This window comes from Podarcis raffonei, chromosome 14 (genome assembly GCF_027172205.1).
Source record: "Podarcis raffonei isolate rPodRaf1 chromosome 14, rPodRaf1.pri, whole genome shotgun sequence".
NCBI classification, from domain to species: domain Eukaryota; kingdom Metazoa; phylum Chordata; class Lepidosauria; order Squamata; family Lacertidae; genus Podarcis; species Podarcis raffonei.
The window spans coordinates 25,301,929-25,325,486 of NC_070615.1; the positions used below are offsets into that span (position 1 = coordinate 25,301,929).

The window sequence follows — 23,558 nt, forward strand, 5'->3', positions numbered from 1 at the left end:
ATGCTAGCTCTTACCCAAATCAATCTTGCAGCTGCTCCCGTGTTGCCTTCTCATGATGCATATAATGTATAAATTCTCTAAATCTATTCCTGCGCTATTGCCAGCAGCCTGTAAGTCAAGTAAACAAGAATAATAGCAGATATAATGGCATTGTTTATGGGGGGAATAAAAAAAAACCCCAAAACATGCCCATCCTGTAGTTCATAAATCTATTTTAAAAATTGCATCCTACAGTTCATAAGGGACTTCTAATTTACTCCTTCCCAGCGTTGCACAGCTGATGCAGAACCAAATTAAATTTGCAAAATGGAGGTTTTAAAGAAGCTCAATGCAGTTGAGAAAAAAAGTTCCATACTTATAAACAGTCTTAGAGAAAATGTAGGTTTTGCTCAATCCATTTACAGGATGAATTCAAAAATGCCTTCATTTACAACTTGCATTTCACTGTTTTTGAAACACACCCTGCAGGGGCCAGCCCCTTCCACCTTTGAGATGTGCATGCATCCGTGCATCTTGAATGTATGTATGAACACACTTTGTGTGAGTCATACTCCCCACACTACCCTCACAACAGCAGCAGCAGCAGCAGCAGAGAACCTTAGAAGAGAGGTTTGAGTGGAGGAAGATCCGGAAATGAGCCATTTTTGAAGAAATGCTCAAGAAGAGAGGATACCAAGATACAGAAGAACATGCATGATCAGGCTAATTGCCAATGTAGTACACCATCCTCTGTCTCACAGGGGGCAGCCAGAAGCCCACAAGAGGGACCTAAGCCATCCTTGCCTCTTGTGGGAATGAATTCCACCATGCGCTGTATGAAGTAGTACTTTCTTTTGCCTGCCCTGAATCATAGAACTGAAGAGTTGGAAGGGACCCCAAGGGTCATCTAGCCCAACTACCCTGCAATGCAGGAATCTCAAATAAGCATCCATGACAGATGGCCATCCAACCTCTGCTTAAAAGCCTCCAAGGAAGGAGAGTCCACAATCTGCCAAGGGAGACCATTCCACTGTCAAACAGACCTTACTGTCAAAAAGTTATTCCTGAGGTTTAGTCGGAATCCCCTTCCTTATAATTTGAAGCCATTGGTTCGAGTCCTACCCTCCAGAACAGGAGAAAACAAGCTTGCTCCATCTTCCATGTGACAGCCCTTGAGCTATTTGAATGTGTTCTTTCAACATTCAGCTTCACTGGATGCCCCCAAATTCTAGTGTTAATGAGAGAAAAACTTCTCCCCCCCAAAAAACCATGCCTAATTTTACACACCTCTATCATGCCACCTCTTGGTCGCCTTTTGTCTAAACTAAAAAGGATACAGTTTGGTAGCAACAGTCACAAGGATGGCACTGTTGAAAGATTCGGGACACTGATGGCTACCAAGATTGATGGCTTAGGTCTTCCTACTTGTGGCCTTCCTGTTAAGGCATCTGGCTGGCTACTGTGAGAAGAGGATGGTGAACTACATGAGCAATTAGTCTGATCATGTAGGCTCTTTGTATGTTCTTATCCCCTCTTTCTGAGCATTTCTTCAAAAATGTCTTGTTTCTGTGTCTTCCTCCACTCATCTCTTTCACCCAAGCTTGTTCTAAGGATCTCTGCTGCTGCTGCTGCTGCTGCTGCTGCTGCTGCTGCTGCTGGATAGAGTTTTGAACTACAATTCCCATCAGGCTGTGCTTTCTGGGCCTCATGAGAGTTGCAGTTCAAAACACCTGGAGTGCAACAGGTTCAAAAAGGCTAACTTATCCTGAGGTGAAACCAGGGTTCTGCTGGGACATGTGGGAAATGTATTAATCCAAAGAGAGTGTGGCGACTAGATCTAGAAGTGAATATTAAGACATGGGCCACATTAATCATTTGCAGCGACATGCTCTATGGCTCTCCTTCAAAGCTAGAAAATCGTAGAACCTGAAGTTAACTCCAAACATCTTCTAGTCTGAACAGACATCCATTACACCTAAAATGCCTCTGACATTTTAATCCAATCTTACTCTGAAAACTGAGTGAAGAAGATCTGCATGCTCTCTTTTTGATATTTGGGCCCTACCTGCAATTCCAACTAGGAAGGTTTATTCTAATATTTAAGATTACTGTTACCCTTACTGTGGACATAAATCTGGCTTGCATGTATCTATGTTAGTCATTTCTAGAATACCAACTGCCAGAAAAGAAGAATGAAATCTCCCTTCTTCTTTTTTTAACCATTCCCAACCTGATCACCTTGATAGATACTCTCACTCATCACAGCTAAATTGTTGACAGACCTCGAGTAAACAATGCACAATTTCCTTACCTCTTAAAACTTTCTTTTTGATATTAAATGTGCCTTCTCTTTTTCGGCCTTTACTTGTAACCATGTTTTTAAGGCCCTCTTGCATATCATCCTGACCTCCATTTCTTTTATTATTATTTTTTAATGTAAGCATTTTCAGACTTCCTACCCTGAGGGAAACCTTCCTCTGCCAAAGAACGCCTAGGTTCCAACCTGTCACTGCTAGGACTGCCATATTTCAAACAGTGAAAATCTGTTCGCCAAACTTTTTGGCCAAAGTTGTTGAGCTCTTTGGGCAAAATCGCCATTTTTGAGCTATTTTTATGGAAAATCAGCAAAAACAACACTGCCAACATGGGATGCCATACATCCAGATTTTCCTGGACTTTTTAAAACCGATTTTCACCCGGACACTGCTGCCATCTGCAGAATTCCAGATATGTATGGCAACCCTAGACTGCAATCCCAAGGGAAAGGCCTGGCATCAGTTGCCCATCCACAGGTGACCTCCTGCCTGGACTACTGCAGTGCACTCACTCTACTCAGGGCTGGCCTTGAAGACAATCTGTTAGTTGCAGCTGCTGCAAAATATAGAAAGTAGACTGGTGAGTGGAGCAGTCTGATGGGACCATATCCACCAGTCTTGAAAGCATGCTGACTGTCAGCTCCCAGGCCCAAGTCAAAGTATTAGTACTGCATGCAAATCTGCAAATGTTTTTAAGATGCTCTTATTTGCTTTAAATGTTTTTAATATGTTTCATTTTATTTTTCAATTTTAATTGTTTTTTACTATATGTATTACTACTATATTACACCGTTCCACTTTGCAATGGCTTTGCATGTTTTAAAAATGCAGCATTCCTTATCTGTTTAAAACTTGCATTTTCTATTTGTTGCAACCTTGCCTTGAGACCTGATGGTGGATAGCACTGATTACATCTTATAACATTTACTATTATTATTATTATTATTATTATTATTATTATTATTACTACTACTACTACTACTGTTTACATGTCAGTAACTAAATACTAGGTCAGCCATGATAAAGGGCAAAGAAGCATTTCAGAAGCTCAGTTTCCTCTACCAGGCAGCGCATTGCGTCCTTTGGCAGAACCCAGAGAACCCGGAACTGGCTCGCTTTTATTGCCACACGCAGAAACAGCATCAGCCAGCAGCTCATGTTAAGACAGGATCCATCTGCAAATCTTGCTTCTCCCCTCTCATCCCTGAAATCAGCTCCACTTTGCGCCAGAGAAAGCACTGTAATCAGCAGTGGACTGTTGTGCGTTGTCTCAACTGTGGCTTCACCAAGCATTTCCTCAGCAACCCTGACTACAAGTTGTGATCGGAGCAACCTGAGGCATTGCTAAAGAAGCAGACACCCCCTAGAGAAGGAGCAAAAGCTTCAGGCCAGACCCCCAGCTCAGTGCAACAGCCCCCCCCCAAAGTCCTCCTGAGCAGAAAAGGCAACACCACCTGCAAGTTCTGAACCTCACAGCCATCCTGCCTCTGAGGAGACGACAGCAGGCACCAAATCTAAAGGGAAGAAGGGGGAACGAACTCTACCCAGGCAGGCAGGCAACTGTGGCTTGGTAGCAAACGCATAATCCCCAAGTCAGGGCAGAAGAGTCAAATGTTGTTAATATAAATACTAGGTTGTTTGCTGTCCTGGGCTCCTTGGGAAGGAAAGGTGGGATAGAAAATTGGGCTTGCCGATCAGAAGGTCGGCGGTTCGAATCCCCACAACAGGGTGAGCTCCCGTTGCTCGGTCCCTGCTCCTGCCAACCTAGCAGTTCGAAAGCATATCAAAGTGAAAGTAGATAAATAGGTACCACTTCAGCGGGAAGGTAAATGGCGTTTCCTTGGCTGCTCTGGTTCACCAGAAGCGGCTTAGTCATGCTGGCCACATGACCCGGAAGCTGTACGCCGGCTCCCTCGGCAAGTAAAGCAAGATGAGCACCGCAACCCCAGAGTCGTCCGCAACTGGACCTAATGGTCAGGGGTTCCTTTTCCTTTACCTTACCAATAATAATGTCTGCCATAGAAGCCCTGCTGCACTAAAGTGGATTCTGAACAGAGGGCTGTATACCCAGCATCTTCTGTCTGCTAGTGCAAGGGCTCTTACACTAGTGGACAGATGAGTTCTAATGTTGCACAACAGAGGAATCCAATGCACCAGCTGCACTAACAGAAACTCAATGCACATCAGACTGCAAAATCTATTGTGCAACAAAGTCACCAGCAACCTGCTTATGCATTTTCTTGCGCATCAACGTTCCACTGGTGCAAAGCATTTTGCCAGCAGAAGAAGTATACTGCCAAGTGAGTTTAACTTGGTGCTACATCAGATATTGTCTATCTTCTGGAACGCATGCAGGGTTTAGATGGAAGTTCTTGCCAGGCCTTGTGTCCTCATGTCCTGCTTCACATTACAAATATTAGGATTCTGTTTCAGCATTTCAGTTCTCGTGATTCTACTCACTGCTGTGCTCCAGCAGTGGCAACCAAGACCCCATTCATATCAATCCATCAAAAGGCAGAGTGATCCTGCTGCAAAGTGCAAATACATTCAGCACCCTGACATATGGGGCACTCAAAACAGAAAAGGCAGGGCAATTTGCAGTCTGGGACTGCCGCTCACATAAAAGTTCATGTTTTTAAACTCAACTCAGCATTCAATTACCTTACCCTTTCGAAACTGTAGAAGACGGGGGTGTTAATCAAACAGGTAATTTGCAAATGTTTTTCCTCAGTAAATGTCATGCGCAAGTAGATATTTAGAATATAAGGCACAGAAAAATTGCTGCCAGGTAACTTTGTGCTGGCTGTATTTATGTTTGTCTATCTTGAGAAAGAAGGAAAGTAGAGGGGGATGAGGGAGAGAAACAAATCTTGTTTGCATTTTGAAGAGAAGAGGAAAATGTTCCATCTTCTCTGCAAAGCACAGAGTTTCAGCAAACAGACTGAGGCATTGCCACTGGCTCATTTTCACAACACCACTTGTGCTCAGCTAAAATTCCCAGAGTGGTTTGACAATCGATCCCTCTTCTCAAGGAACTCTGGGAACTGTAGCTCTGGAGGGCTGAAATGGGGGGTCTACTAAATTCGTTTCTGCACCCTTAACAAACTACAACTCCCAGGATTCTTCAGGTGGAAGCCACGGCAGTTCAAAGTGGTATCACAGTGCTTTAAATATATGGTGTGAATGTGGCCTTCCTGACCCAGAGACAATTTAGGTCAGCCAATGCCACGGAGGACAATGCTTGAAAGGCTCTCATGATTTTTAACCAACCTTCCCCAACCTGGTGCCCTCCAGATATTTTGGACTGCAACGCTCATCAGAAACCAGCAAGCACAGCCCATATGATGCTGAGGCAGATGCGAGCTCACTCATCCTGACTGGCATATAATGCTGCAAAATTAGAAGCGTGTCCCATGTTAAGCTTGGGCGATAGGTTGCTCCCGGGTTTTAAGAGGAGGTTGAAGGCTATAGAATGAGCATAATGACATGCTAAAGGCACTAAACTAGTCTTGAAACTGTTGCGGAAGGAAAAGAGGCAAGAATAGATGGGTGGGGTGGGGTGGGGAAGCCATAGCTCAGTGCCAGAACATTTGCTTTGCACGCATGTGGCCACTGGTTCAACCCCTGGTTGGGAATGACCCTCCTTTGACAACCCCTGAGAGCTACTGTGAGTCAGTGTGGACAATAGTGGTCCAAGTGATAGATTCCTATCTTCCAAAAGAACATATAGACTGTACATCATACTCAACAAACCAGACTGGTTTCTGAACAACACTTTAAAAAAGCTGGCCTAGAAGTATCAAATGGGCTCCACTGATCCAAAATACACTCTCTGATAAAACATAAAGGGGTGTGGGTGATTGTTCTGCCATTGCTCATCCTCTAGCCCCAAAGGCTTAATTAAAAGCGGCCTTTAATTATAAGAGCTAGATGCAGCACCCATAAATCAATACAGAATATATGACCCAGAGGTCTGTCAGAAGCATGCCATTTGATTAGACTTGACGATGGATGGGAACCTTGTAGATGTGAAATGTCCATCCTCTACAAAAACCAAAATGGGGGGGGGGGAGAGGGGCGCTTATGGAGCCTCCATGCACGGTCTGTGTTTTTTGTTGTTAAGTTTCATCACAGCAAAAACACCCAGTGGGGGGGGGGAGCAGAGTTGAGTTGTCAAGGGAGATAATTGGTTTTGACAGGCCTACAAGTTAATTCATCGCTGTTTTGCAACTTATTTGGAAATTCTCCCACAGCCTCATCCCAGAGGACAGCTTGTAATCACTCGTAAGCTCATATTAGGTGGAGAGTTAAATATCATTAGATCACAGGTACAGCCGGAGCTCAGTAAGAGACTACTAATGTGTTACTCTAACCTTCTCCATTACCTGAAGGACATGGCAGCATCGCAAAGGTTAGGAAGATTATGACTCAAGTTGCAAATTGCTTGTAACTAAGAGAATTAAAGTTGAGGTACATTTCTAGGTAGCCCACAAAATGTTTATGAGGGACAGAGAACGAGGCCTATTTAAAAAGCCATCCTCCTTTTTTTATGCCCCCGCTTTTTAAAGTTCGCTTGCACAAATAGAAAGAAAATTAAATGGAATGAAATAAAGAGAGTTATTAAACCCAACTCGGGATCTGAATTAATAAAAAGCAAAATTAAACTGCCACTCAATATCACCATGTCGATGCTTTATAACCACAGTATATAAAAGAATAGGTAGGTATTTTAAGCCTATATTGTAAAGGCCATATTGTGTGTCAGTTTTATTTCAAAGGAGTTAAATATTAATTGCTCGACAAAAGGAGGGGGAATAAAAATAATGCCAGAACCCAAAATAATTCAATTTTCCACAAGCTTAAAAGGATATTTGCATAATTCCCTTTGCTCAAGCTACATTTAATGAGCTTAATTGAAAGACAACCCTTTGGGCTGATTTCCCCCCCCCCAGGCAGTACTTAAGAGTAATGTGAGCAAAGGCGTACAGTAAGACTTCAAAGGGCTCCCCTTCCAGTTGCCATTTGCTTTCTTAACCATTAGGAGGACGAGAGCCTCAAGGGGGATTCAGAAGGTTGTCAAGGTGCCAGACCAACCCACCAACCCAGCTTAATAGCAGTATTAATGCTTCTTAAACTATCCCTGATCAAGAAATCCTGATCAAGGGGGATTCAGAAGGTTGTCAAGGTGCCAGACCAACCCAGCTTAATAGCAGTATTAATGCTTCTTAAACTATCCCTGATCAAGAAATCCTGATCAAGGGGGATTCAGAAGGTTGTCAAGGTGCCAGACCAACCCACCAACCCAGCTTAATAGCAGTATTAATGCTTCTTAAACTATCCCTGATCAAGAAATCCTGATCAAGGGGGATTCAGAAGGTTGTCAAGGTGCTAGACCAAGCCAGCTTAATAACAATATTAATCCCTGATCAAGAATCCTAGCAGATTTTAAATACATCCAACAGCAAAGATTCTCTGTCTACTTTTTGAAACTCAGGACGGGGTTCAACTAACCCATTCTGTTGGCAGAAGCCATCTAGTCCAGCATCCTGTTTTCAGAGTGGCCAACCAGCTGCCCCAAAGGGAAATGCACAAGAAGGACCCAAGCACAGCAGCACTCTCCACCCCCATGGTTTCCAGCTACTAGCATCCAGAAGCATTACTGCCTGCCACCATAGAGGCAGAGAATAGCCATCATGGCTAGTAGCCATGGGTAGCATTCTCCATGATTCTGACTAATCCTTTTTTTTAAGCCACCACTGCCTCCTGGGGGAACAAGTTCCATAGTTTAACTATGGGAAAAGTACATTTCTTCAAAGTGTCCAGAATCTTCTAACATTCAGCTTCGTGGGATGTCCATTAGTTCTAGTCTTATGAGAGGATAAAACTTTCCTCTACCTACTTTCTTCATGCTGTGCATAACTTTATAAACTTCTGTCATGCATTCTCTCTAAACTAGAAAATCCCAAAAGGTGCACCCTTTCCTCACAGAGGAGTCACATAAGTTCACTGTTTTACTGATATAGCGTACAGTAACTTTTCCAGTTAGGAAAAGCGAGCATGTGAAGAGACCTGCCATTTTCATGCTGGTATGTTCCAGTTCTTGCAACAACTTGGTGAAACCTGGAAGGCTATACCACACCCCAAATCCCAGGTAAACTCCAAATGTTGCAAGATGGGGGAGTTGGAGCACTTTGAACTCCACCCTACACTTTCCTTTCTACGTACAACTTAAGTTTTCCTGCAAACTGCTTCACCAGCAGAAGCTACTTTCAAGTGCTCAGTATCGTAAAGCCAAGAGAGAGAACACTAATTCCACTAATGGCATTTTAATGATTTCAATTAAAGAAAAGGCGTCTGGTTAATCGGTGCAGGCATGGTTGCCAGGACAGTCACTCCAACACACAAAGTGAATCCAAGCAACCTTTATCCTCTTTGCCTGTGATCCCAGGACCAAAGAGCCTCCAAGCTGGCTTTCAAAAACTGACACTCTAATGATTCCATACAAGGGCCATGGTAAGGAAACATCAGGGATCACAGAGTGACATCCAAATGCATTTGTGTGGTTGGCTCCACCTCCTTCTGGCATGGATATCTTCACCTCCTGGGGAAAGTCCATAGCAGTGGAAGAGGAAGGTCCGAGGTTCAATCCCCAAAGGAATCTTCAGGTAGGGCTGGGAATCAGAGGCTGCAGGAGCACCAGAAAGGAAGCTGGATCTGAGTCAGGGCTGAAAGCTGACTGAGGAAAATATGAAGACCACCACACCTGAGGCAGTTGGACAACAACTCATAGAAGAACTTCCAAGACTGCCAGGGACCTATAGGATCAGAACCTGGACCCTCATGGACACCGTCCCCTGAGCCTGAAGAAGCAGATGGCTCCCAGAAAAACATCATCAGTTCAGCTATGTTGGAAGCACACCTGTAGGGAGGCTATGGAAAAGAGAAGGAGTGTTTGTCTTCAGGCCAGGGGGTTGGTCCATCAAGGAGCTGACAATCTCTACAACTGGATAGAGCCTGGAGGAGGTAGATGGGAGACAGAGGCATAAAAGGTCCCAGTCTGCTCCTTTCATGGAGCAAGTTGCTCACTTGGAGCTGTCCATGGTCATGAGACTTGCCGCTTTACCTGTAGGCTCTGGCATCAGACCAGAGCCCAGCTGTAAAGCTACAAGAGGCAGTAAGCATCCCATGCTCCAAATTAAAAAGCTAACAGAGTGATGAATTTACCTAATTACGGCAAAAACAAACACTTGCAGTGACTAAGGCCAAGCCTGTTCCCCTGCTTTAAAAGCAATTACATTCTACCACTGCACATGCTCGCTCATCACAAAATTCAGGATGGGGACACAGATAACACGCTAAAAGGTTCCTTTTGCTCCATGTGCAATTGCTTTCAAAGGCTGTATCTTGAGAAACATCAAAGCTTCTGTTGACTTTCAATTTTCACTTCCCCAGATTAAGAAGTTCGTGAATGTAGTTGCCCGTTACAGCAGGAGGGAGGCAGACAAAACAAACTCCACTGGACAACTATTAGGGTGACATCAAAGCAAAACCTGAAGGACGTGCTCTGTGCAAGTTCTATCTTCCATTGCAGAGGCACAACTCCTACTGTGTATAGCAATTTTCTAATGCAAATGGAACAGGTACCTGACAATGGGACATCCACAATCAGTTGCCAGGAAGGCTCACCAGTATTTGTGGCTTGGCACTACACTGAATGGTTTTGTGGGTATATACTTGGTTCTCATTTTTATGCAAGAGTCACACAGGCTGCCTCCCTACCCCTCTCTGCTCCAATGGATGCAGTTCCTACAACTGGGGATGTGGATATGTAGCAAAGGGCTGAAATTGGCCAGGTGCCCACCCGTCTTGCAGAAAAGCACTGTTTATTATTTAAATTTACACCCTGTCTTTCCACAAAAAGGTGCATTTCTTTCTTGCTCTTCCCCCCTTAGCATCTTGTACTGACATAAATCTAATTTACACCATTGCAGAAATTACATACGTGATTGTGTCACACCAGAAAATATTGGAAGACTCCTGGGGCATGAAGGATGGATATATTTCTGTAAGTTCAGTTAACTCCAATTTCATATGCATTTGTGACGTTTGTGGTTTTTTTAAGGTGGCATGAAAGTTCATACATATTTTCACATCCATTATATGATTTTATTTTTGCAGACAGGTTTGCCTAATATATTCATTTTGCAAGCATTTTTTCCTAATAAAATGAACTTTTGCACATTACATTTATTAATATACACCTTTTTGTGTGTGCTTTTCACTAGCGCAGGCATCTGTATGCCTTCTTCGATCAGAGAGCTGCAAAACAGAAAGGAGTTTTGTATTTTGCTTTATGCATTGCTTGGGGAAGTGCAAATTTGTTAAGTTTGCATTTAAAGGGAACTGAATGAATCTCTCCCTCACTCCCTGCTCACGAGGGCATGTGCGTGATATAGCTCAATAGGATCAGACTTTGTTTCTGAATTCCCATGAGGGCTGCGCTACACTCAGACAGAGACTTTCCACATGCTCTTTAACATTTCCCTCACCACTCTTCCAGCTGTTTTCCGTTCCACCACCTCCAAAGTTTTTGATATTTTGCTGCGCCTAGCAAACCATCAATTTCTTGTCTACAAAGCAAGCAATCAGACTCTGCGGGAAAGTAGCATGAAAGCGCTCCCACTCAGGCACTGCAGAAAAAGACATGCAACTACCAAAAAACATCCAGGAAGCGGTAACACTTGAAGAGGGACAGAGGAGTGATTTAACTTGGCTCACATCTGAATGCGAAGCTGCCTAATTTGCCCATGCCTAACACAATACACAAACTGAAGTGAAGGTATCTTTTGACATTCACGTTTCTCCAAATTCTGTGATGTAGTTATCTACTCAAAATATGTGTCAAAAAATAAAGTGCATTTATATTTTTAAAAACAACACATAATAATGCATTCTGTTAGGAAAAAGTTCCTTGCAAAAGGAAGCATTACACACGAACTGTGCGTATTAGGAGAAAGGCACAATAAAATACTGAGGAACGTTTGTGATAACTTTTTTTTTAATTACGAACTGAAGTGAAAATGGGGTGAACTGAATTTCAGGCTGGGAAACTGGGAAACTGAGAGAAACTGAAATTGACAAGAGTCATCCATCCCAATACAAGAACAGGGTCCTTGGTTTCACAAGGCCGGGACCAATTTCCTCAGAGGGCTCAGTTTCTGATACTTTGTCTGAAATGAACCGGGAAAAGGTGCAATGCAGAAAGGTGGCATTACTCTCTCCCCCCCCTTCTTCCCCTCCCCCCCCACCTTCATACATTTTCCACAGCAGAAAGCAGCCGTTTCGGCAGCTAACACAAAATCGCTTCCAGTAGATTGTGTTTAAACATTAAACAATGTTTATTGAGCCTCTAGCACCGACAATGCCGATAAAATAGATCTTTACACCCTTCATAAACACTTTAGCGGATACCTTTGCAGGCTGGTTGGAGGTGGGGGGGGCGGAGTGCAGATGAATGCCTCTTGAGAGGTAACACTCATCTCTATCTCCCTTCCACTGTCAGATTATTACCACCAGTTTACAATCATGAGGCCCGTTCCTCACTTCAACGTTAAATGGTTTGGATGATAAAAAGGCATTCCAGCTCCTTTCCCCCGTGTGAGGTCTGAGGTGTTTTGCCTTGCACATAAGGGATTTTCTTCTCTTTTTCTGAAGTCTTTTAAAAAGGCAGGGGACACAACTTGTCTTCTTGCCAACCACTGATAGCTCTGTCGTTTCTCCTTTCTACTCTTGCCTCGCTGCCTCTTTCTACTTTTCTGCACCTTCCAAGAGAAAGCTGCAACACCTGCTTCCTGCTGATAGCTCAAGCGTCTGCCCATTCCCCCCTTGCCCTCCCAGAAGTGATGTGCTGTGTTCCTGGAGGCCTCTCTGCTCGTCTCTCTGACCTCTGCAGCTGTTCCCCTGATTGTCTGTTTCCAAGACTTCGGGGCTTGAAAGACTAAGTCTGCAGCATTTGGGACTTGTTTAGTTTAGCGAAAAGGCAAGTAAGAGGTGAAGTGATAGAACATGGGTAGGCAAACTAAGGTCCGGGGGCCGGATCCGGCCCAATCGCCTTCTAAATCTGGACCGTGGATGGTCCGGGAATCAGCATATGTAAAAACATGCTGATTCCCGGACCATCCACGGTCCAGATTTAGAAGGCGATTGGGCCGGATCCGGATCATGTAAAGAGTAGAATGTGTCCTTTTATTTAAAATGCATCTCTGGGTTATTAGTGGGGCCTCCCTGGTGTTTTTACATGAGTAGAATGTGTGCTTTTATTTAAAATGCATCTCTGGGTTATTTGTGGGGCATAGGAATTTGTTCTTTCCCCCTCCCCCCAAAAAGAAATATAGTCCGGCCTCCCCACAAGGTCTGAGGGACAGTGGACCGGCCACCTGCTGAAAAAGTTTGCTGACCCCTGTGATAGAAGTTTATAAAATTATGTGAAGTGGGTAGAGAAACAAGTTTTGCTCCCTCTCTCATAACTCCAGAACTCATGGACATCCAAGGAAGCAGAATGGGTGCTGATTCAGGAATGATTAAAGAAATGACTTCTTCATACAGCTTATAGTTAAACCATGGAACTCTCCCCACAGGAAATATTAATGCCTACCAACCCAAATGGCTTTAAAGCAGGACTGGACAAATTCATGGAGGAGAGGGCTGTTGATTGCTACTAGCCATGATGCTCTGCCTCCACAATCAGAGGGAGAAATGCTTCTGATATTGACTGTTAACCAGAAGGTTGGTGGTTCAAGCCCACCCAGACTGTGGGCAGGATCCCTGCATTGCAGAGGGTTGGACTAGATGGCTCTTGGGGTCCTTTCCAACTCTACAATCCTATGGTTCTATGAATACCAGTCACTGGAAGCCACAGAGGTGAGGTTGGATCCTGCTTGCTGGCTTCCCACAGACATCTAGTTGACCATTGTGGAAACACAGTGTTGGACTAGATGGGCCATTGGCCTGATCCAGCAGGCTCTTATGTTCTCATGTACTACAATCAGTTTAGGGGGTGGCACGGGCTGTCAGCTTCCTTCTCTTCCTCGGTCTCAGTGTTGCACTTGCAGAACGCTGCAGGGAGGTGCATGAGGACAGAACTAGAATGAGATGGTTCTACTTGCCATTGGCTCTGTCTCCACCTACTGTTGGGCTCCCTGTCTTCTGCCTCACCAGTCCCAAAGGGTACCAGTCACTAATGCAAACATTTACACCTTCAACCGTATAGCAAGGTGACACAAACCTACTTTGTGACGACCTTGTTGCACTAGAAAAGAACATTGCTAACTGCTGGATTTAGAGGCCCAGATGTGGATGAACTCAAAAGAGCCCCCCATCAGCCTTCACATTTTCCAAGAAGCCATCTGTTCAAAATGCCTAATGCTGGGTGATGAATGAGTAAGCCTCCAGCAGGTAAAATTCAGTAAAAGGGGGGGGGGGATGATCAGTGTAGGAACTTCAGAAGCTTTCCTTTAAACGAACCCTTTCAATTAATTATTCGCTTTCAAGTGTAACCTTTAAAATCACAGTCCAAAACAAGGCACAGCTGGGTAAAAAAAAAAATCCAAATTCTGTAAACTGAATTAAGCAAATGAAATCTCTGCATATTTGCAAAAATAAATCAACACCTTTTTTTCAAAAAAAAAAGAGGTTTATTCGTGGAATAGAAGTAGCTACTGTTGGTAAATTGGAGGCTAAACCCCCCACAATCATCCAAGTGAGGGATCATGTGGGCAGTAGACAGGCATGGTTTCTGGGACAATTTCCACTCTCGAGGGGATTAGACATGTAGGAATCATAGGGTCAAGTCACCTCATCATTGCTCATTAAAGCTAGCAGGAATTCCAGACCAGAGGGATGCATGGCAGGCTGAGTCTAGTTTGGAGAGGGGGAGTTTTGTTGTTCTGGGATTCAGCTCCCCCACAGCTCAGGCTAGCAATGTGCAGTGTTAGAATTGAAAGCGTTCGCTCAGTCGGAACCATGACTGATGGTTTGCAGACCCCAAAAAATCCGGAGGAGTGAAGAAAAGAATTGCACAGGTTAGGGCTGGATATTTCTCTTTGATGGGGCTCCCAGCTCAGACTAGCAATTTAAGCACTTCAGAGGAAGAGAGCAAACATTCTGAGACTGTGAGAGTTGTTTGCAGCATCTTTGCCCGATAATAAATGTTGGAAATGCAAAGAAACTGAAGGTACATTCTTTCACCTTTGGTGGACGTGCCCAAGAATTAAGGCTTTCTGGGAAATGATCTATAATGAAATGAAAAAGGTATTTAAGTATACCTTCCTGAAGAAACCAGAGGCCTTTCTTCTGGGCATTATCGGCCAATTGGTGCCAAAGAAGGATAGAACTTTCTTTATGTATGCTATGACAGCAGCAAGAATACTTATTGCAAAGTATTGGAAGACTCAAGATCTACCCACTCTGGAAGAATGGCAGATGAAGGTGATGGACTACATGGAATTGGCAGAAATGACCGGCAGAATCCGAGACCAGGGAGAAGAGTCGGTGGAAGAAGATTGGAAGAAATTTAAAGACTACTTACGGAAATATTGTAAAATTAATGAATGTTAGAAGGATGTTGGGTGAAAAGTTATATGGTTTTTAGCTACAATGCTATAAGGAGTATGAAAATATTGGATTATTAATAGACAAAAATTTAATGTTACATTATTTTAAGATTAAAGATTAGGATAAGTAAAGAGGGGAAGGATTTGCTGAACTAACAAATTAAATTGGAATACAAAAAGGGAGGTTTGAGGAGGTTCGGGAATCAAGCAAATGACAGAAGGTGATGGAAAGATGGAATTGTTTTTTATTTGTATTTTTTCTTTTTTCTTTTTTCATTTTGTAAAACTCTAATAAATATCTTTTTTTTAAAAAAAGAGAGTTGTTTGCAGCATCATTTAGCCTGCTAAGAAATGCAGTGGTTGCATTACCGCTGGCAGGAGGGTCTATCCTGAGCAAATGCTCAGAGTCATCTACAGCAGGGGAGGCTTACCTCCAAGCTTGGGAACGAAATCTGACTGCCCAGTAAACTTTTCGGGCAAGGCCCAAGACCCAAGACCCTACCAGTTTGGGCAGCAATGACAAAATGAAAAGAGAAGAAAAATAAAGTAGGCACAGCACTAGGGTGAACCTGGACATTGGATTAATGAGTGGAGAGGAAGCAATAACCCCACCTCTCAGATTGTACACATTTGCTGAGGAGGGTGGGGGCTCTGTGTGTGCTTGCATGAAGGAGTGTGGGACAGCCACACCAACTGCTGCCATGCAGCCTTCAAATAGATAGTCATGGGTGAATGTGGTACTTGGGCCAAAAAGGTTAGGCATCTCTGATTTACAGTTTATTCCTATGCACACTTAATTCTGAGTCCCACTGAGGTCAATAGAGCTTGCTCTCAGGCAACCTTGCAGTCTTAGAAGAATACGGTGAGGAGTCAACGTCTGAAAAGTTGGACATTCAGAAGTGCTATATAGTAGATTTTCCCCACCCTAGCCCCTCTTTCCCTTTAGAAACTCCATTATCTAAAATAAAACTTTCAGGGCAATCCTGATAGCTCTAAATGAAGGGTCTCGCATGTGAAAAAATATATATTTTCACCATGAATTCTGAATAAAAAAACTGAGCTTTGACAGAGAGACATCCCCTATAAAGTAGGGTGCACTGTCACCCTATCCATTTGGGACAAGGGTGGAAGAGAAGAGATCACCCTGAAAAATCAGAATGTGGGGCAGAATCCAGCCAATGATCATGAAATGAATTGTAGAACAGTAAATCACATTTTCATTAACCTAGATAAAGTCTCCGTCATTGATATATGAATTCATCTAGTCTGACAAAATTCATAATTTGCTTTCAAAAGGCATACAATATTTTATGATGGGATTCCACTTTGTTTACTTATGTAAGTGTTTATATATGTTTTCCTATTATGTTTTCCTGCTGCTAGACACAGACTGCCCTTGCTCAGGCTGTCTTGAACACCCTGGGACCTTTAAAAACATGGATGGACTCACACGGCCAACACGCATGTCCTCAACACCCCTTGGAGAATGAAGGATAAACACAATCTGCTGGGTTTGTTGTGATTAATAGGCAGCTTGGCAGCAGCTGGAGATCATTTGTGGAATTAAAAAAAAAACACCACTTTTTAAAAGGTAGATGAGAGTAGCAGGATGAGAAGGGAAAGGAAAGGAATCTATTTGCCTACCTGCTGGAGGGAGCCTCTCCATTTCCCGGATTTAAGGGGCCCCAGCACCAGCAAACTTCTCTTAATTGATTGGTCTTTATTTCCAAAGTTGGGTGCACTTTCAGCCATATTTGAAGTCAAACAGGTTTAACCTGGTTGTGCCCTATACAAAACTTGCAAGTGAAAAGCTGAACCATCACAATGCTCTGAATTTCATTGATAACTGCAGAGTCAGCACCCTGCCCCCCTCTCTCTGCCATGAAGCTAGCCATCCATTTTCAAGAGGGTACGGCTCTGGGTCCTAGTTTTCTGAACAGTACTCAGGAATGCGATTAAATAGGACAGGAATGGCGAGAGCTAAATAAGGTGCAGGGCCCCCCCCAAAAAATGGGAGGGGATGTATCCCAGGCAAATTCAGTGGAAGTTTTGTTTGTTTGCTTATAATGCAATTAATGAAACAAGTAAGTATGAGATACCAATACCTCTACGGAAAAATGCATTCATTTTTTATCCCTGCAAATCTCTGTAGGAGATTGGGTGTGTGTGCATGCAAAAGGAGATATCAGAAGCCCACTTCACAGTAACTCGGAGCAGGGCTTTTAGTGTGGCTGGCCCTATTCTGCTGAGTAACATCCCTGTCAAGATCTGACAGATGCCCATTACCTGCACTTTCTGAAAACAACTACAGTAAGCCCACCCCCAACACAACCTCCCTCTGGACTCACTGCTTCAAGGCAATCACACAAAGTCCACTTTCTCATGGATCCTTAATATAATGACTGCTGGTCTATATCTCATGGCATGTTGGAAGTCCTTCAACATTGCCCATTGTATCACTTACATCAAGCAAGCAATGGATCTAATCAAATCTGCAACACTGAATGAACACAGGGAGAACTTACGGAAGGAACATGTGCACAATTTCACTTGATTTCCCAGGGTGGACAATGAAGTGGGAGACATTGTGCACACGGCAAGTTAAGTGGGTGGTGATGGCTTTGTTTACCTTCTCCAGGAAGAAGTGGGATAGTCCATCGAGGGGTATGCACAAACACTGACTGATGAAGAGCTTGAGAAACCGGTGAAATCATGCTCAGATACCAAGGGTGAAGATGGTGTTGTTGATGCTGAGCATGAGGCAGCAAGCCGGAACCTGCAAAAATATTCTGTGCAATTAAGCACGTGAATGATATGATCCCTCCATGGAACGCAGCCTGAAAAATCACCCATGGGATTACAGACACTTTGAGACCCTACAAAGAAATGTGTGATGAGCTCAAGAGGCAACAGCGGCAGTTGCCAATCACCATGTTTCTTAAAAACCAAAAAAAGAAGCAACACCTCTGAAGTTGAACCATGACCAAGTCATCATCTTCATCTGGCTACCGGTCAACCCAACCCAAACCCCTTTTTGTGATTTTATTTCCTGCAACATCAAACTCAGAAGAGGAAGACTAAGCAATGCAGCCACCATTTGCTGTTAACTGCTTGTTTTTTTTACATTGACCTTTTTACACCTTTTTAAAGTGACCTTCTTAGCTTACTATACATTTCTTTCTTTATCTGCATGCAGTTCATGGGAACCAAACCCTCTGGTAAGTTGCAGACTTACTGTAAAGAGATTTCCCCCCCTCCTGTCTTGTTTTAAACATATTCATTGTTTTCAATTATCTTACATACGTATGAATTGCCTTCATTCTGTGGTTTAGGTAGTGATTAATAAATTAACTGTAATCCTCACTATCACATGCAGATGAAGGGAGTGAGTGAGAAAGGCAAGCTTTCTGGCTCAGCAAGAATTTGAACCAGTCTACCCCAATCTGGTGCCCTCCAGATGCTTCAAACTACAGCCCCCATCAACCCTAGCCCACATGGCCATGTGGACTAGGGTTCATGGGAGTTCTAGTTCCAAGCATCTGGAAGGCAGCAAGCTGGGGAAGTGCTGCCTTAGTCTAAGAACGCATTCACCACATCACACAGCATTTCACATGTTGCCTGCTGTTAATGAAAGTCACTCTGAAAATCCCCAACCTGCCCCCAAATTGCTCTTCCTTTCAGCTGCTCTGCCTGCCTCATAAATGCCACAAACCTAATCATCTTTATTTCTGTGTATGCCCCTTCTCACACAGAGGAGATAAAAGGTGCTCACCCATAAACGGACATGATTGGACCAGGTGAGGAGCAGATTTCTCTGCTGGAAAACAAGACATCACAATCAAACCAGTAAAACCCGGCAGTTTTCTGACAGATTGCTTTTAATGCAGGAGGCTGTTTGCATGCAAGTCTCGCCCACTCCAGGCTTTACACACATATTCATATCTTTAAACCACTTGCAGCTTTCAAAATAATAATAATGATGCTGCATTTGACAACAACGAAGATGTAACCAATCTTCCACCGCAAAAATACTGCCATAGTAAACTAAAGGGGAAGGCTTGCTGCAGGTGTGGGGAACCTCTGAGCCTCCAGATGTTGCTGAACTGCAACTCCCAACAGTCCCAGCAAGCATGGCCAATGGCTGGGAAGGATGGAAAATGACATGCATCAACAACCAGAGAGCTAAAGGTTCCCCATACTTTGTTTACCATCAACATGCTCACCTGAGCTGCTTTGCTCCTCCTTGCCAATGCATGGAAGAAACAAACCACAATCCCTGGCTTGGCATTGTGCCCAAACCTGATAGCTTGGTTTACTCACCATGGTTTGAGTGAAACAAACCATGGCCCCAGGTTCAGACATAGGATTGGCATATTGATGGTTTTACTTTGTTTTAAATTGCAACTGCTTGTGGGTTTGTTTGTTTGTTTGTTTGTTTGTTTGTTTGTTTTGTTATAACCCTGAGACCTTATGGTGAAGGATGCATAAGAAAACTAATTAATAACACTAACAACAACAACAACAATTAATGTTGACTTTCTATCTGGCCTGCTGCTTGCCTCCTGCTCTCTTTCTCTTTTTCACTATCTTGGCAGTGGAGAGATCACTGCAGTGTGGCAGAGGAGATAAGAACACAAGAAAAGCTTGCTGGATCAAGCCAATGGCCCATCTAGTCTAGCATCCAGTTCTCACAGTCACCAAACATGTGAGGAAACCTGCAAGCAGGACCTGGGCACATCCCACCATTTCCAGAAACTGATATTCGGAAGTGTTACCTCTTTCTCGCCATTTTTCTACACTAAAAAGATCATTGAGAGCTGTAGTCCTAAAGATCTGGAGGTATCCAGGTTGGGGAAGACTGTTTTTCAAGCATACAACTACAAGTTCAATCCCTGACACCTCCAAATAGGACTCTTGTTAGAAACCCTGGAAAGTTGCTACCAGTCGGCGCATAGAATACAGAACTTGATGGACCAGAAGTTGATGGATCTGACTTGCTGTGTTCCTCAAACCCATTCCAAAGGCCTCTGTAACCTGTCAAGAGTTTGATGGGCCAAATCATCTTTGACTCAGATCATAGCTTCTGGGGGAGTAAACAGCACAACCTCAAGCAAATGCTTCTAATCAATGAAGATAAAACTTTATTCAATGAGGAGTAAGAATAGCTGCATATGACTCCACCTTATGCCCCCATCCTCTAAAATATACTGAACCCTCAATTAGAGGTGTATGAAAACCTCCCATTCAAATGATTTATTAGCCTATCATTTCCAGACTGGATAAGGCAGGCATAGGCAAACTCAGCGCTCCAGATGTTTTGGGACTACAACTCCCATCATCCCTGACCACTGGTCCTGTTAGCTAGGGATGATGGGAGTTGTAGTCCCAAAACACCTGGAGGGCTGAGTTTGCCTATACCTGGGATAAGGCTAGAGAGTTATTGATAGAGCAAATGTTTCAGGTTGGTTCTAAGTGACCAAGATCTGTGCAATATGTTAACTCCCCCCCCCACCCCGCATGGAAAATACATGTGTGTAGGAACAAGCCACATGCGGCCTTCTGTAAAACCATCTTCCAGCTGTGCTTCTCATTCATGAAAATCTCCAAGTGTTCAAGCACCCAGCTGCTCAAGGAATATACCTTCAAAGGAATCTTGCTGAGACATTACACTTGCCTGTTATGACCTTGGCTATTTTCTTTCTTGACAGAGATAAAGATGAAATGGGTTCCTCTTCTAATGACAGTTTGTCCTGAGAAGTGTGATGAAAACTACACTATCTGTGCAGATTACTGACCAACCTGTCACCGTGGCTGATACTATAATTCTTTGTACACACTCTCTAGCTTCCCCCTCTCTCAGATGAAAAATTCTCGTGGGTGCTTTCCTCCTCCTCTTCCTCCCACAGCAACAACAAGCAAAGAATCGCTAAATTAAAGATCTTGGTACGAAAACTAGGTTTGCAGCCCAAGGGGGATAAGAACATAATAACATAAAAAGAGCTTGCTGGACCAGGTCAATGGCCCATCTAGTCCAGCATCCTGTCCTCACAGTGGCTGAACAGTTGCCTCTGGGAAACCAGCAAGCAGGATTCGAGCACAAGCGCAGTCGCCCCTCCTGTGGTTTCCTGTGGATACAGGTCAACCAGCTGGAAAATCTACTTTGCTTTTCATGTATCGCCTTCAGAGTTTAGATTTTTTTTTTTTAAATCACCCTGGCCCTTTTTGCAAAAGGCTGCAGATATCAGGACTATATCTTATAGTGAAGTGCCCCCAATGTCAAGAGTTGCCAGCAATCTCAAAATTAGGTCTAGGTAATTACAGTGCTTTGACAATGGACTGTTTCTTCAAAAATTCAATGAAAAAGTTACATATGAAAAAGGAAATTAGGTCTAGGTCAGAATTGTGGTCCTTAAGCACTACCAAAGGCTTTTTGGAAATGTTCCTTTAAGGTGTGGAATCTGATCTGGAATACAGTGGTACCTCGGGTTACATACGCTTCAGGTTACATACACTTCAGGTTACAGACTCTGCTAACCCAGAAATAGTGCTTCAGGTTAAGAACTTTGCTTCAGGATAAGAACAGAAATCGGGCTCCAGCGGTGCGGCGGCCCCATTAGCTAAAGTGGTGCTTCAGTTTAAGAACAGTTTCAGGTTAAGAACAGACCTCTGGAATGAATTAAGTACTTAACCTGAGGTACCACTGTATAGCTTAGAGCCACACAAACACTCTGAAGAGACCAATTTTGAAACAACAAACAAACAAACAAACCAACAACAGCCTTTTATGCAGTTTTTCAAGTTAGCTTAAATAATGTAATTTCCCCTAGTGTTTATTTTTGTTATTTAGTTGATTTATGACCCACCCTTCACTAGAAGGCCCCAGGGCAGGTGACTGCAATTTCAAAATACAGAATTAAATGCAGTTCAAAAGAAGTAACAGTCACAATAATAGGGTGAGCCCTAAAAGTATATATCTCAAGGGACCTGAAGGAGTGTCTCCACCCCCATCGTTCAGCCTGGACACTGAGGTCCACCACTGAGGGACTATTCCCTCACTGCAAGAAGTAAAGTTGTGGGGAACCAGGCAGAAGGCCTTTTCAGTAGCAATGCCCACCCTGTGGAACGCCCTCCCATCAGATGTCAAGGAGACAAATAACTACACAGCTTTTAGAAGACATCTGAAGGCAGCCCTGTATCAGGAAGTTTTTAAAGTTTCATGTTTTATTATGTTTTTATATGTGCTGTAAGCCACCCAGAGTGGCAGGGGCAACCCAGCCAGATGCGTGGGGTATAAATAATAAAATGTTGTAGTAGTAGTAGTAGTAGTAGTAGTAGTAGTAGTAAAGAGGAGCATCTTCAGCACATGACAGAACTATATAATGAAGGTGGCAGATAGATGTCTGTGGGGAGGGAATTTCACACCGTTGGGGCTACCAGTGAATACCCTTTCCAGAGCCATCACCACTCCAAAACTTCTGAGGGGGGTGGAACTGTCAAAAGGGTCCCCTCAACTGATCTTAACACTTGGGAGGATCTGTAGGGAAGGAAGTGCTCTCTCAGATATTTGGGGTCTAAATCATTTTAGGGCTTTAAGCACTAAGGTGAAACAGAGTCGGTGTGGGTTGTAGGCTAGCTAGGGAAAGTCTCAGAGGGCTGTATTTGGTGCCCAGGTCTGATGTCCCTCCCTCTGCTATAACATGTGGTTCATTTCAAATGTGACAGCACAGCTTTCCACATACCAAAGGCCACTCTTGTGTATGAAGGACATTTGCTGAAGAGTACTCTAATGCCATGCTTATGTACTTGTCGTACTGAACACTGATCAATCTGGATGTCCGCCACTCATAACCACGAGAGCCTCTGCTTAAAGCCAGGTATATCCCCAACGGCTTTGCGCTGCTCCACAGGAAGCCCCAAACCAGCCTGCTGCTGCTGTTTGAAGTTAATTGCTTTGAAATCATCGAGCAGGTGAGCAGGAAAGGTTTGCACTGAGCATTTGCCACTTTTCTTCTGCATCTGAACAACCAAAGCTCAGGTTGAATGAATTAAAATGTCACCAGGGTGGAGGGGGGTGAGGCTTAAAAGCCATTTAAAAAAAAGAGAGAGGGAGGGAGGGCTGGAAACTTCTTACTGGCTAGATATGATTCCCCTTTAACATTATTAAGACCTTGGAAACAATTCATTTCAACAGTTGTCTTTGTTATATATAAAACAGATGAACCTCGCCACTTCTGTTTTTCATTGGTATGGTAATCAAGCCTCTATATATTACTGATTTCTGATATGAAATCAAAGCAAGGCCTGGAGGCACAGGCAGCTGCCTGCCAGCCAGCATACAGTGTAGGCAAGACGCCATGCCGAGTCAAATATGGCACAGACTCCCTTTCCCTATTGATAAACTGTCTCTAAAAGTCACTTCAACCTTGACAAGCACCAAACTCTTTAATGAGATTTATGGTGCATCATAAGGGCTACAAGAGACCAGCAGTTTGGAGGATGGGATTGTGGATCGTCCATCTTCAACAAGTGGGCCATGCCCCAAACATTGGTGGTATGAGGGCACCACCACCAGTTTATGAGGGATGGGCAATGTCCCAGTGGCTTGTATGCAGAAGTTGCCAGGTGCACTCCCCAATGGCATCTCCAGGTGGGG

The 23,558-nt window shown here is 43.7% G+C and overlaps 1 protein-coding gene and 1 pseudogene across 6 annotated transcripts in view; one reads left to right on the forward strand and one right to left on the reverse strand.

Moving 5' to 3' along the window:
* Positions 1-23,558, reverse strand: part of MEGF11 (multiple EGF like domains 11) — a 339,136-nt gene that overhangs the window by 200,477 nt on the left and 115,101 nt on the right. The gene's annotated exons all lie outside the window — the stretch shown is intronic.
* On the forward strand, positions 3,311-3,911 carry LOC128402040 (ribonuclease P protein subunit p21-like; annotated as a pseudogene).